Source organism: Anser anser, assembly GCF_964211835.1.
Source record: "Anser anser genome assembly, chromosome: 2".
Classification (NCBI taxonomy): domain Eukaryota; kingdom Metazoa; phylum Chordata; class Aves; order Anseriformes; family Anatidae; genus Anser; species Anser anser.
This window is the reverse complement of record NC_139721.1, coordinates 26,457,424-26,472,461: the sequence shown is the minus strand read 5'-3', so window position 1 is coordinate 26,472,461 and position 15,038 is coordinate 26,457,424. Positions and strand designations below refer to the sequence as shown.

Genomic DNA, 15,038 nt, shown 5'->3' with positions numbered 1-15,038 from the left:
CGGTCTGTAGGACTGGTTCTCACTCCTCTCTCCCATCTGCTATTGTGCAGCAGTTTTTCCCTCCCTTTCTTCTATCTGCTTTCCCAGAGGCCCAACCAGCATCGCTCATGGCTTGGCTCTGGCCAGCAGCAGATCCCTTTTGGAGCCAGCTGGAGCTGGCTCTGATCTGACATGGGGCAGCTGCTGGGCTCTGCCCACAGAGACCCCCCTTTCAGCCCCCCCTGCTACCAAACCCTTGCCATGTAAACCCAATAAAACCCGATTTTAATTCTTGGGACTGGTGTTACTTCCACCACCATCACCTAAAATTATGTTGCATCTAAAGTACAGACAGACAGCTTTTGCAAATCCCTGTTTTGTACTTCTATAAACAGCTACAGAAGATCTCTTTGAGTGGAATAGCTGATCTTCTGGAAAAAAAAAAAAAAAAAGTGAGGTTCATTAGGGCTACACCATGCAATGTATTCACTTGCCAGCCACACACCTTAGTGCCCAGTCTGCTTCTTCTGTCATGGGCAGCACACACCAGCATGGCACTGCTGCTTCCACCATGACTTACTGCCTTTTCACTTCCAAATCCTTGCTGGCTGGGAGGAAGTCCTGTCTAGGGATTACTGTGTGGAAATCTGTGGTCCGTGATCTCCATCAGATTACCACAGCTGTTCCTGCCTGCTTTGAAATCCATTACTCAAAGCCACCTGTTCCTCTCCTCTTCCTCCAACCTCAATTCCTGCATCACCAGAAGAGTAAAGATTACTATATGTAAGTAATAATTATAACTGCAGCTTGTATATTGAATATAGATATTAACTGTAATTCTATTATGCTTTTCAAATCACATTAAATGCTGAGCAGTGTAGTATTATTAAGTGTACAATTATAGGTAGCATATTTTTCTACCTAGCTTCTGACTTAGATAATGAAAGGTGTGGGTAAAAATCAGGGAAAAACATACAGAGGCATATTTGAATTCAAAGACAGTCAGTTTGTGAAAGCGGTCAATTTGGCTCCAGAAAGATATCAGCTTTGGAATTCGATTTTTTTTTTTTTTGTTGTTAAACCAAGGAAAATTCTCCAAGATCAATCAAAAGAAGGAAATAGAATTTCTTCTGGGCAAGGTGGGTCCAGAAGGGCTGGGTGACTTGTATGAAGGACGTGCAGAGGGAAATGAAAGAAAAGCTGTGACCCAGTATGATCCCTCCTGATGTCTTTTAATTGTGGTGAATTGCAGCAGCTTCAGTCTTTAACCATGAACTAGCACCAGCCTCACTTATAAGTGATTGTCTGCATTTCTGAAATGAACCTTTTCCTGTGCTTCCTCTGCCATCACAAATTCAGCAAGGAATGCTAGCAGAAATACCACAAAAACAAATAAAACTTTTCTGATCAGGTTTAAGATGACGGTGACAGCTCCCCTAGTTGCATCCCAAGTCACTTGATAGACTTTGCTGAAGGAACCTGACTGATGTACTTGGAAAAGGTGATAAAATGGGGAAGAGGTAATAGTTTCCTAAGAAAATGTGTGCTGCTCCCTATCTCCATGAATATATGGATATGTGGTCACCTACTTTCATGGTTGTATATCCATACAACCATGACCATATGGATATGTGGTCACCGAAATGAGGCAGTGCCAAGCCCACTCCAGTTCATCACTTGCAAGGAGAAAGTTTGTCAGGACTTTAACAATAACTGTGGTCATATTGTATAAAGCAGGCTGTGACTGTAGTCTGTTGGTACCTGTTTCTCAGGGAAGATGAGTAGATGTTTCAGCTCTTTGTCTAGCATCATTAACAAGTGTTGATTAAAAGGTGTTTGCGGATTTACACAAAGGTTAGATCAGCATCTCTCAAGGACTTGTTTCAAAGAGGTCCTTTTGATTTATTTTAAACAAGGAGATGCTTTACTAGCTTGCTTTCAACTGTTGCACATTTTTACGCATAGCATACAGAAGAGATAACTTTGTTGGTGTGTAGGAAGTGCATGTATTTCAGGTTGGAGATCCTGTTGTACAATAATTGAAAAGTGAAATAAAATAATCATTAATGGTTTTGTGAGGTCACTTGGTAAAAGATTTGCTTTTAACACGAGCTCTGAAGTTTTGACATAGCTGAGTAAGCCTTAGAGCTCAGCTCTCTCATCACCGTGTTAGTGTTCAGAGTTCAGGCCTGTCTCTCAGGGAATGGGAAAGAGAAGATCATAGCTGGATAATGAAAGTATTAAAGGCCTTAGCACAAGAGCAAAATGGGGATTGGAGCAAATGTTAATAACACCAGCCATCAAGTCCCAGCAGCCACGTGGGCATAGTGGAAAGATCTTCATTTTCAAACCTTGCGTTTCCAGTTATGACTAAACTGCACTACTCAGGAAGATCTCCCCTCAGCTTCCCAGTCCACCTCCTTCACCCACATCTTGATACCATGTAGAAGCAAGCCTGGATCTGCACTGAACCCTCCAAATACTCCTCCTCAAACCCCATGGGTTGGGAATTCAGACAAAATGTAAGTTAGGAGAGATGTATGCATCTCCTCAGGTAGGATGAGCAGGAGAGCTACACCAGGGTCAATACTGCCCTTCACATCCACCTCACTGATGTGAGCAAGGAAACATCCTTGGCTAGAGTGGCCACCTCTAGCATTCCTTTAAGGTAGATCTTCATTTCTAGCCTGATCATAGAGCATTTAGAGTAATTGAGAGCTAAATAATGTCATCCTGGCATATTGGGCACACTCCTGTGATTGAGATGGCTTTGTCAGGGCTGCAGGATCTGGAGAATGTGAGACCATGTCTTCTGCTAAGCTAGCTTGGGTATCTCTGTTAGGCACTTCATGAAGCCATCTGAACATGAATGTGCACACACCTCTGGCAGAAACAGTTTGTGTTACAAAGGAGCACTTGGGAATTATGCGAATATGTGTTCCCTGCTTCTGGATAAAAGAAATCCCTGCCATCACATGGGAAAACTAGAATTTGTTTCAAGAAAGACAGATGTCCCTGACATTCAGAGTCCATTGGTATCTGAAGCAGTTAAAAACTCCACTAAATCAGTAGGATCACTACTTCTTATTGCCACCTTCAGGATTGCATACTCACCAGGAAAGTATCCATTTTAACACAGTCCAGACTAAAAGACTGTCCAGATCTCCTTCAGTAAGTAAAGAAACAGACATGAAAACTAAAATATATATTCATTATCACTTCTTGCTCTGACATGGCAATTATTGAATGAATTTGATCACAGTGGGACTGCAGAGATTTTGTCTATTTCAGACCTTGCACACTAATGTTACAATGTCCTATACATAATGAATAGCTTTAAAAGGAGAGTAGAAAATTATTTCATTCGTGTCTTATAACATGATGATCTAGAACACATTTCATGAAATTGAAGGAAGGACAGGTTTAAATTATGTAAAACATACATAGAGATCACAGTATCACAGTATCACAGATTTCTAGGTTGGAAGAGACCTCAAGATCATCGAGTCCAACCTCCGACCTAACACTAAGTACTCCACTAAACCGTATCGCTAAGCTCTACATCTAAACGTCTTTTAAAGACCTCCAGGGATGGTGACTCCACCACCTCCCTGGGCAGCCCATTCCAATGCTTAATAACCCTTTCGGTAAAGAAGTACTTCCTAACATCCAACCTAAACCTCCCCTGTCGCAACTTTCGCCCATTCCCCCTCATCCTGTCACCAGGCACGTGGGAGAACAGACCAACCCCCACCTCTTTACAGCCTCCTTTAAGGTAACTGTACAGAGCGATAAGGTCGCCCCTGAGCCTCCTCTTTTCCAGGCTGAACAAGCCCAGCTCCCTCAGCCGCTCCTCGTAAGACTTGTTCTCCAGACCCCTCACCAGCTTGGTCGCCCTTCTCTGGACTCGCTCGAGCACGTCCATGTCCTTCCTGTAGCGAGGGGCCCAAAACTGAACACAGTACTCAAGGTGCGGCCTCACCAGAGCCGAGTACAGGGGCACAATCACTTCCCTAGACCTGCTGGCCACACTGCTTCTTATGCAGGCCAGGATGCTGTTGGCCTTCTTGGCCACCTGGGCACACTGCTGGCTCATATTCAGCCGACTATCCACCAATACTCCCAGGTCCTTCTCGGCCAGGCAGCTTTCCAGCCACTCATCTCCCAGCCTGTAGCTCTGCTTGGGGTTGTTGCGCCCCAGGTGCAGGACCCGGCACTTGGCCTTGTTGAACTTCATACAGTTGACCTCAGCCCATCGCTCCAGCCTATCCAGATCCTCCTGCAGAGCCTTCCTGCCCTCGAGCAGATCGACACACGCACTTAGCTTGGTGTCATCTGCAAACTTACTGAGGGTGCACTGGACGCCCTCATCCAGATCATCGATAAAGATATTAAAGAGGACCAGCCCCAGTACCGAGCCCTGGGGGACACCACTAGTGACCGGCCTCCAACCAGATTTGACTCCATTCACCACAACTCTCTGGGCCCGGCTATCCAGCCAGTTTCTAACCCAGCGAAGCGTACGCCAGTCCAAGCCCCGAGCAGCCAGTTTCTTGAGGAGAATGTTGTGGGGAACGGTGTCAAAAGCCTTACTGAGGTCAAGGTAAACCACATCCACAGCCTTTCCCTCATCCACCAAGCGCGTCACTTGGTCATAGAAGGAGATCAGGTTCATCAAGCAGGACCTGCCTTTCATAAACCCATGCTGACTGGGCCTGATCACCTGCTTGCCCTGCAAGTGCCACGTGATGACCCTCAAGATAATCTGCTCCATGAGCTTTCCTGGCACTGAGGTCAAACTGACAGGCCTATAGTTCCCCGGGTCTGCCCTGTGGCCCTTCTTATAGATGGGCGTCACATTGGCTAGCCGCCAGTCAACTGGGACCTCCCCCGATAGCCAGGACTGCCGATAAATGATGGAAAGCGGCTCGGCCAGCTCCTCCGCCAGTTCTTTCAGTACCCTCGGGTGCATCCCATCCGGCCCCATCGACTTGCGCACATCCAAGCTCCGTAGCAGGTCGCCAACCATTTCCTCATGGATAGCGAAGGCCACGTCCTGCTCCCCATCCCCTTCCACCAGCTCAAGGCACTGGGTATCCAGAGAACAACCGGTATTGCCGCTAAAGACTGAGGCAAAGGCGGCATTAAGCACCTCAGCCTTTTCCTCATCCTTAGTAACTAGGTTTCCCCTCGCATCCAGTAAAGGATGGAGATTCTCCTTAGTCCTCCGTTTCGCGTTGATATATTTGTAAAAGGATTTTTTGTTGTCTTTAACGGCAGTAGCCAGGTTGAGCTCCAGATGAGCTTTGGCCTTTCTAATTTTCTCCCTGCACAGCCTCGCTACATCCTTGTAGTCCTCCTCAGTGGCCCGCCCCTTTTTCCAAAGATTATAAACCCTCTTTTTTCTGCTAAGCACAAGCCGCAACTCTCTGTTGAGCCAGGCCGGTCTTCTTCCACGCCGGCTCGTCTTTGGACACGTGGGGACGGACCGCTCCTGTGCCATCACGATTTCCTTCTTGAGGAGCGCCCAGCCTTCCTGGACTCCTCTGCCCTTCAGAACCGCCTCCCAAGGGACTCGGCCAACCAGCGTCCTGAGCAGCTCAAAGTCAGCCCTCCGGAAGTCCAATACAGCAGTTTTACTGGTCCCCTTCCTGGCCTCGCCAAGAATAGAGAACTCTACCATTTCGTGGTCACTCTGCCCAAGACAGTTTCCGACCACCACATCTCCCACCAGTCCTTCTCTGTTTGTGAAGAGAAGGTCTAGCGGGGCACCACCCCTGGTAGGTTCACTGACCAGCTGCGTCAGGAAGCTATCTCCCACGCTCTCCAGAAACCTCCTAGACTGCTTTCTCTGTGCCGTGTTGTGTTTCCAGGATATGTCCGGGAAGTTGAAGTCCCCCACGAGGACAAGCGCCGACGATTTTGCAACTTCTGTCAGTTGCCTATAAAACTCCTCATCCGTCTCCTCATCCTGGTTCGGCGGTCTATAACAGACCCCGACCAGGAAGCTAGCCTTGCCGGCCTTCCTGCGGATCCTAACCCACAGGGATTCAACCTTATCATTCCCAGCCTGGAGTTCCACAACATCAAAAGATTCTCTAATGTAGAAAGCCACGCCACCACCCCCTCTGTGCTGCCTGTCCCTCCTGAAGAGCCGATAGCCAGGCATTGCAGCACTCCAGTCGTGGGAGCTGTCCCACCACGTCTCCGTGATGGCAACCAAGTCGTAGCCTGCCTGCTGCACGATGGCTTGCAGCTCCTCCTGTTTGTTACCCATGCTGCGTGCATTAGTGTAGATGCACTTCAGCTGGGCCATCGCCTTCTTCCCCGGCCTAGCCATTGTTTCCCCCGGCACAGCTCCAACAAGCCTTGTTTGAGCCCCGTCCCCCTTCTTACCTAGTTTAAAGCGCTCTCTATGAGTCCCACCAGCTCCTGGCCTAGGATCCGTTTTCCCCTTGGAGATAGGGACCCGTCTGGGGCCATCAGGCCGGGTGCCGAGTAAAGCTCCCCATGGTGAAAAAAACCAAAATTTCTGTGCTGGCACCAGCCTCTGAGCCACCTAGATATTTAGGTAGAAGATAAATATTTACATATGTACACATAAAAAATTGTCAAACAGAGATAATTATATTATTTATAAACTTTATAGAATTGTGTTATATTTTATTGAATATATAGCATACAATATACAATATATATTTGCAAGTATATTTCTCTATCATATAACTTAAACCAAAGCCTGTCATGAGTTAGGCAAGATGTGACCTAATGATTCAGATTTCTTCGTATACACCTGCTTTGATGTTCTGAACGGTATTTAATGAAGATCACAGTCATGGTTATTGAATGCAAGAATTTAATTTGTTTGTCTCTCCCATGTGGTTCAGGATTACTCTACCTTGCATATTTTTCCAATGTGCTAACACATTGCATAAAATGTGGAAGTCAATAAAAAAAGCCATACAATGGACTTTGCAAAAATAGATGTAGAAAGGAACAGTAAAAATATTCTCAAGAAGTTATATATTGGTATGTATCTCTGGTCATAAAGTTCTGCAAACTGTTTGCTGACATGATATTGACATGGTCCTTGAACAGTGAGGCAGAGCAATGGTTGGTTGTGCAGGTTACGTTCCTTTGCTGTTTTGGAAGCACTGTAACATTGGCATGAGTGTTCTGCTCTAAGCTATGTAACAGCTTCTATCTAGAAAGCAAGATCCAAATATGCTTTTTATTTAGTTATCTAAAGTGTATTGTATTTACATATTGTACACAGACCCCTGGGGTTAGAAACATCCACTGAAAACATGAGTACACTCTGTTAGGTGGTGTCTAGCAGCTGGTGTAAGAGGGAATCTGTGACCTATAGAACTTCCATTCATATAACAGATGTAAAAGCAAGAATGCATCATTGCAATGAATCAGTCTGACACAATGCTTAATATGTGTGAAGATCTTTATCTCATAACAGTGCACTCAGTTTCAAACCCATCATTTCTGGATTAGGTATCGCGTATTTTTTAGAAAGATATTCAACTTGAATTAAACTTTCCAATGACAGAACACACCAGCTGTTGTCATCACTGATAGAAAAAACAGCCACTTTTTTTTTTTCTAGACTTCATTCATTTAAATTTAACATCTAACCACTAAATCCCTGTGTCCTACCCTCCTGAACAGAAGACCTTTTTACTATTAAAGTTCTATTCCCCACATAGACACGTGCAGACAAAAAGCAAGCCACGTAGTTTCTTTTGCATAAACGTTGTAATTCTCTCTCCCAGGTATGTGATCCACACGGGAAGTCTTTTTAAATGCTTTCAGTTTTCACCACTATATCTACAATGCATAGACACCATAAGCAGACATTGTATTGGTGCCAATACTGGTGTACATAGATCTGAATCCATCCCCATAGTCTTCAGAGAGATTGTCCTGCTGGTAGAGTCAAGTGTTTCTTTGCTAAAACCTCACATGGGGATCTCATGTTCAAGTGGTTTCTACCAGTGCTGAAATGAGGCAGAGCAGAAACTGGACAGATGGAAATGGGAACAGGGCTAATGGGGAGTTGAGATTATTGCTCATAAACAAGATTTGATTGTATCTTCTGAGTCCAGGTTTTCTGATTTAACCACTAGCTACCACTTCTCAGACGAACACCTGCACCACCATGCTACCACATACTTTGGCATGACAGACTCTTTTCACTCTCACTGCTTGTGGAACAATGTTTTGTTTTGTTTTGTTTCCTAAAAGACAGATCCTAAATTTATTCAAATGAGATGTGTTCTAGCTAGGCTAAGAGGCATGCTACAGGACCACTTAGACTTCTTGCTATTCTCAGATCCTGCCTTTCACAGCTAAGTTTCAGAGGTGTTTATTTGATGGCTAGATTATGTGTGCTAGGAGAAGAGGAAAAATAGCTTTGTTTTGTTTGTTTGTTTTCTTTGTATTGTCATGATGTGAACAAGTAAAATGCAAACACTTCTATCTCATCTCTGTGGGGTCAGTTTTTCATGTCTTTCTGTGATTTGGAGAAGGCAAAAATAGCCATACCTCATGCTTTCTTCTTTAATCATATTCATCTTCACTCTGTGGGCCTTAGAGACACAATGAATGCTGACACTGACTTTGTAACATACAAATTAACATTTGTCTAACATCCTGTTAATCTGCAATTATAATCAACTGGAGCCTTTTGATCTAGTAAGGGCTGAAGGGAGAGTAGCACAGGATGGACAACCATTCCAATTGATTAAAAAGATAAGCAAAGAAAGAAAGAGCTGCTTCCAAAATCATATATCTCAGTGGCCAGGGTAGTACACAAAGCATATTTCCTAAATCCCCCAGCAACTAAGAAGCTTTGACTCAGATCCCTGTTACAAATGACACGCACATTACTTCTCATTTTAGGAATACAAGAGGACTCATGTCTTGAGTTTGTAGATCAAGAAGTGTAATGATGTCTCAGCAGTTACATGTTGTCCTGTAAGGAGAGTATCAGACGAAGCATATGGAACAGATTAAAAGATCAGACAGCTGTTGTAGGTTTGCAAGTCAGGAAATCAGCTTTGGTTGTTCAGGTATCAGAGAAAAAAGGATGAGTTAGTTGCATCTCTGTGTTTAAAATACACGCGTTAGGGGAACCTTTAAAAATTATGTGTAAGGGAAAATACATTCTGAGCAGCATCAGTGAGAATTACCTCTTTAGACTTACAATTATCCCTTTTAAAACTTCATGGTAAATTTTAGATACAGAAATGGAAATGAATTGCTGCCTGGTTTTAAGCACTTGTATTTGCTTCATGCTAAGCAGAAATGTAAAAAGCATACATATATATAAAGAAAAAGAGCAAAACCAGAACAAAAGCAAACCAGTGAGAGAAAATGTTTTAGTGTATATCTTTAACATAAAGCTATAGGAGAGAAAATTTAATTAGGGAGCACCCTGGTGGTCAATTAGTGAAAGACGAATGTTAATTCTGACAATGTGTGCATGATGATGATGCAAATAACAAAAGTTACTGTTCATGGAGTTAAAAGCAAAGCGGTTTTGGACTGTTATTGCCCTGTGTGTCTCACTAACATTTGCCGTATCATGTGTGCTCCCACTTGGTGTTTTTGTGTGTCTGGCAGGAGAAACACCTCGCGTGCATGTGGAGGACTGTCAGGAGCATGGACTGACTCACACAGATGAGGCAAGAGCAGGAGGACAGGGCAGTTGGACAGCCAGCACCTAGCCCAGACATAGCCAGGGTGACCTGCGCACCTTCAGAAGCTGTTAGCAATATGAAGGTAGATGTTCATGTATGTATCAGGGTCAAAAGAGAAGAACAAAACCCTAGACTGATAGACTGACAAATTTGGTGCCTTTTTGTATTGTGGTGTGTGTGGCTGACTTATAAACACAGGATCCATTGCAGCCCAAGTATTCCTGTCTACTTGCTCAGCTACCTGTCCTCCTTCTGCTTCAGTTCATAGTGGTTTTATTTTCCTGTGACATTTAGAAACACCGTCAGTGGGGAGGATTCCTTGTGCTAAGTGCTGCACGAATACGCACCCCAGAGACAATATCCAACTCAAAAATGATGCAGTTCAGGAGACAGTGTAAGTGCACACAGTGAAGTATATGAAGAGAATGAGCTAGTATTCAGCAGTATAACAGGCAATAAGCTTTTCTGTTGTAAATATATATATATATATTTTTTTTTCTTTGACATAATCAACTCAAAAGAGAACTTAGTAGAGATTTGGATGAAAATTAGGTAGTTCTGATGGGCACCACGAGAGGGAGACCTGATCAGGCTACATCCTGCTAGCCTTGAAAGTCAATTGTTGACGTGTGATGTGATCAGGAAATGGGAGCTGCAGAAGAACAGATCATCATCAGGCTGAGATGCTGACCACAGAGAGTGGCTGGGCAGGCTGGGATTGCCTTTGCCAGTGAAGCTAGAGAAAAAGATGTTGAATTAACCAGTGATGGACACCAAAAGTCTTGGAAGAGTTACAGCTATGCAAGCAAACCACATAAGAGACCGAGAGCTGTAGAGAAAGAACCTGAAAGACTGAGATACAGTTTGAACAAGAGGGTTAAGTAAGGGCCAAAGCAACTTCTAACTGGTAAACATGAGAAACAGGTAGTGTGAACTGTAGTGTCTGTAAGGATACCACAAGAAAATAATGAGAAAGATGGGGAAAGGAAATACAGAGGTGTCTCTCAGCTATGTTGACTTTGAGATGACATCTAAATATTTACAGGGACATGCCAGAGACACAGGTGGAATTTTAGTTGAGGTACGTAGAAACACTGGATTTATATATCTCTACGGAGATACTAACTGAATTTTTGTAAGATGATGAAAATATGAAGAAGGAGAATAATGGATCAAACTACTGCCTTTAAAAGTCAGCATCCAGGTTGTTATCAATTTTATCTTCTAATTTACTGGCAAGCCTCTATGATGTTTTAAATGTCTCCATATATTCTTCATAAAAGCCTCTTTGACTTCTCCCAACTTGTTGGCTAAAATCACCTCAGTGCATCTTTAATTTTTTCTTTTCCTATAAATCTTTTCTGTTATACATATAGTTCCTCACCTAGTTTAATTGCTATACTTTATGGTCAAGTTTCTTAACGAGGTAAAAGCTATGAAATAATTAGGTCTCTGTTATAAAACATTTGCTTCTTAGTCCCAACTATTTTTTTTTTAACCTTTTGTTCAGTGCATTTGCATTGAGGGAATAGCAGGACCCTAGAAACTCTTCAGCCCTGGAGAAGCCTTTGGGAAATCTACTGTCCTAACCAATGCACCCCCTCAAGTAGGGCATAAAAGTCATTTGGGTCCTTTCAGGTCTGCCCTCAGCTTCCACAAAACTTGAGGTTGGCTACAGAATTTGCTGTTTCTTCTTGTAAAGTGAGTGGCCCACGGGGGAGACAAAGTAAAGGAAATTATGTTTATTCCACTGAGTTGATAAAGATGAGCTAAGAAATAAATCCAGAGGAAATCAGACTGAATTATTTTCAAAACTTGCAGAGCAGCTTTCTTCTTATTTAAAGGCTGATTGAAAACAATAAAACTTGTCAGAAAACAAGTAAATATTCTAAAAGAAGAAAGCTAAGAGTCTCTTCTCAGTCCCTGTGCCAAGGCACGGGGTGGGTCTATGGCCAGAGGGCCACAGAAAAGTGGTACTTTGGCTCTGGTAATTTTCACTGCACAGACTTCAGAATTATCTGACTCTAAAACAAATACTTTGACTAGGAAGTCAGGAATACAGCCATTAGCCACATTGGTCCAGATGCAGTCGTTTGTTCCCTGATTCCATGGCAGCTATCAGCCTTGCATCAGCTGTTTGTCCCTTCCGGCTGTAAATGTCCTGAAGCCTTGGTCAGGTTAATAAAGACTGTTTCAAAACAACAGAAGGTACCTGTGGTTATTTTTTGCTTCAGAAGCGCAATAATTAAACAGAAAACAAACAAACAAACCTTAGGACACAACCTGTATCTCAGTAAGTATTTTTCCTTCCCTGCTTATCTTAGTGCTGGCCTGAAAAAACAATGGTAGTAAAAATAGGACACATTTTTCATTAGTCTTTTCAGGAAAGGAAACAAAAGCAAAAACAAAAACAAACAAACAAAACCCCAAAAGCCTGTGTCCTCTTCTGACCGAATTAGTATTAAACACAAGATTTTTCACCAGTTCTGTAAATTAATATGGAAACGAAAAGCCCAAGTGCTAATTTAAACTGGTTGCAACTTTTCCTTTATTAAAATTAAACTGATAGTTTCCATGAAATCACTGGCACAAGTGAGACACAAGAAAAGGTTTTTCTTAACATATTTCATCCTCTTTCTAGTGGAAAGATTTTCCTTTTCTCTTCCTTCTCCAGTTTCCCCCTTCCTTTCAACAAAGTGCAGAGTTATAAAGGGTAAAAATAAGAGGGGAACAATTTTGGTAAAGGGTTTATCAATCTGATTTCAAGCAAGAGTATGTGTTGCTGAGCGCATTGAGCTGACAGGCATTGGCCCAACTCTCTAGTGCTTGTTATTAGGTCCTATATTCTTATTTGTGTTAACTGTCTGAGTCATCTTGATGATTGAATATGAGATGCTGAGGAGGTCTTGGCACTTCTTAGACCATGTGCTGCTGAGACCAGGTATGCACCATGAGTATGCTTTGCTCAATTATTTGTACTCAGTACTAAGATGAAAACATGATTATTAATTGCATTTTGCAGGATTTCAGTTCTCATCCTGTTAATTGGACTAGGATGCTCACGGCTGACCTTCTTTTCACTCTTCTGCCCCAGGTGGTTTGTCTGTTAAAAGACCAAATCTGACCACTTGTGTAATTTGGTGTGTCTTGTTACCGCAGCTGTTATATTAGGGGTCATGCCTTCTTTAATAAACTACATAGGCAGAATTAATTTCTCGGAATTTCATTTACTGAAGAGAACGGAGATGGGGATTTCACTTAAATGATTTATGATTTTGTCTTCTTGACAGATGTTCGTAAATAACTACACCTGAACAAGAAACATTGCTAAATTCTTATTTCTTCCAGACAAAATTCTTAATCTGTGTGTATATTTCACAGAATCTAATGGTTTTGATTTGCTTGAAATCTTCCCTTTTTACAGAGAGCTAAATATTAAAATAAGCATTTATTCTGCTCTCCCTCAGACTACAAGCCTAGGGTTTCTTTCCTCTGAATTATCCATCTCACTGTTTACCATAAGATATAGCTGTGGGTGAAAAATCCATGAGGTTCTCTCACTTTTGCAACAGATTACAAAGTTTGGCTGCTGCTTGTTTGTGAGTGTAAGGCTCCAAGAACAGCTGTCTTGTAGAACTTTTCTGTTTGTCCACACCAGGACTTCACAAGCTATCACAAGTCACGTGTATCCCTATAGGCTCCTTTTGAGATGCTGGGACAGACTGAGCACTCATATACTGTCAGAAGAGGACATACAACAACTTAATATGACTAAGGTAAATATTAACACCTCTTAAACATGTCATTTTATTTCCTATGGTTTACCTTGCAGTCAAAACTATTGATTAGGGCAGTGACTTTTTAGGGAAGGAGTTTCAGATAATGATGCAAGACATTCGATATCTTGTTACTGTCACTTAATTCAGTGACCATCTAATGTGACATATATAGAAAAATCCAGGGTAAGGAGCTCCTTAGAGTCCATCGTCTTTTCTAAGTGTCTCACCACTGGATAATACAGCCACACTTCATTTCTCTCTCTCTCTCTCTCTCTCTCTTTTTTTTTTTTATTTTTATTTTTTTTTTTTTTTAGCTCTGTAGTGGCTCAACTTCAACGGATACTGCAGAAGGTCACTTTTCTTAAAGTGAGTGTGGCCAGTGTGCATGTTCTGGGTTCAAATCCCTCCAATGGGGAAAATCCTAACTGAGTTTACTTTGGCTCAGAGAAGTTCTCTAGACATTTGGATACTGGCAAAAGATATACTGAGCCTGCTCCGTTAAACTTTGTCAATGAACATATCAGCAAATTGTAGCTATGCTTATGGCATTTTTCCTGGATTAAGCTTCAAATATCTCTCTGACTAACCTTCAGCTTTCACTGGTATATAGGAAGAAGATAAACTCAGAGTTCTTCATTCCGAGGAGCTTCTAAAACCTGTGGGAGGCAGTTTAGGCTCCAGGAACTGTTCAGGCTGACTTCAGACATGCTTAGATAATTTAAGTCTTCTTGTGAGTTAGTCTCTGCTGTGGGTGAGAAGGTTTTCTTGTTTCCTAGTCTGGCAGAACAGGTCAGACTTTGCTTAAATTCTGCCAAAATTAAGCAAAGCGTTGGTGTAAGTGTAGTGTAGGTCCTTGCCCAAAGGACTTAATATAGCAAACATTTTCTGAGTCATTCTATGGACCTGACATAATTAAGGAACTCTAGTGACACTGCCATAAATTAAAGATACTGGTGACCTGGAAAGGTTGAGGCTTTGTATTTTTAGTCAAGAATGCACCTGCATTCTTTAATTTCTAACTAAGCTTCTGTGTCAATGTGACTAAGCAATACAGCAGTGCAAGGAACCCTCTGGTTGGTCTCTAGAATGGTATTTAAAAGAACTAATAATGATTTATTTTAAAATATTCTGATTACAAAATTAACCATTATAGCAGAAATACAGTATAACATGTTATGATCACAAATCCAGATAAGGTGTTAGATAAGGAAAAGTAACATGAACATTCAGAGAGGTGAACAGGAATTTCCAAGAGTAATTTATAATTGGAAATGCTATGAGGGTTATTGAGCTGGACTGTTATTTTTTGCCAGTCTCTGAGGGTGAGCAATTTCTGCAAGGTTTACTGTTATATGTAACCCTTACTCTGAGAAATGCTGGCTTGACAAAGGAAAGGTCCAAGGATGAAATCCCTTTTGTCCTACAAGTTGATCTGCATGGATGTTTTGAACATCGTGTGGGATAAGGAAAGATTGTTGGGCATCCCTTCCTGCTGTAGGAGAGTGTGGTCAGCTTTCCTAGTGGTTACATCAGCTCCCCTTATTACTGCTGCCAGGAAGATGTTATT

The 15,038-nt window shown here is 42.4% G+C and overlaps 1 long non-coding RNA gene across 3 annotated transcripts; it reads left to right on the top strand.

Annotated features, from left to right (window-relative positions):
* The first annotated feature begins 233 nt into the window (after nucleotides 1-233).
* LOC310893178 lies at nucleotides 234-14,529 on the top strand. Of its 3 annotated transcripts, none has more exons than XR_014578783.1 (4): nucleotides 234-762; nucleotides 9,616-9,774; nucleotides 13,390-13,468; nucleotides 13,786-14,529. It is a non-coding gene; the product is annotated as an uncharacterized lncRNA (long non-coding RNA). The 3 variants fall into 3 exon arrangements; XR_014578784.1 differs by having other exon boundaries at nucleotides 9,616-9,786; XR_014578782.1 differs by lacking the exon at nucleotides 9,616-9,774.
* Nucleotides 14,530-15,038: the final 509 nt, after the last annotated feature.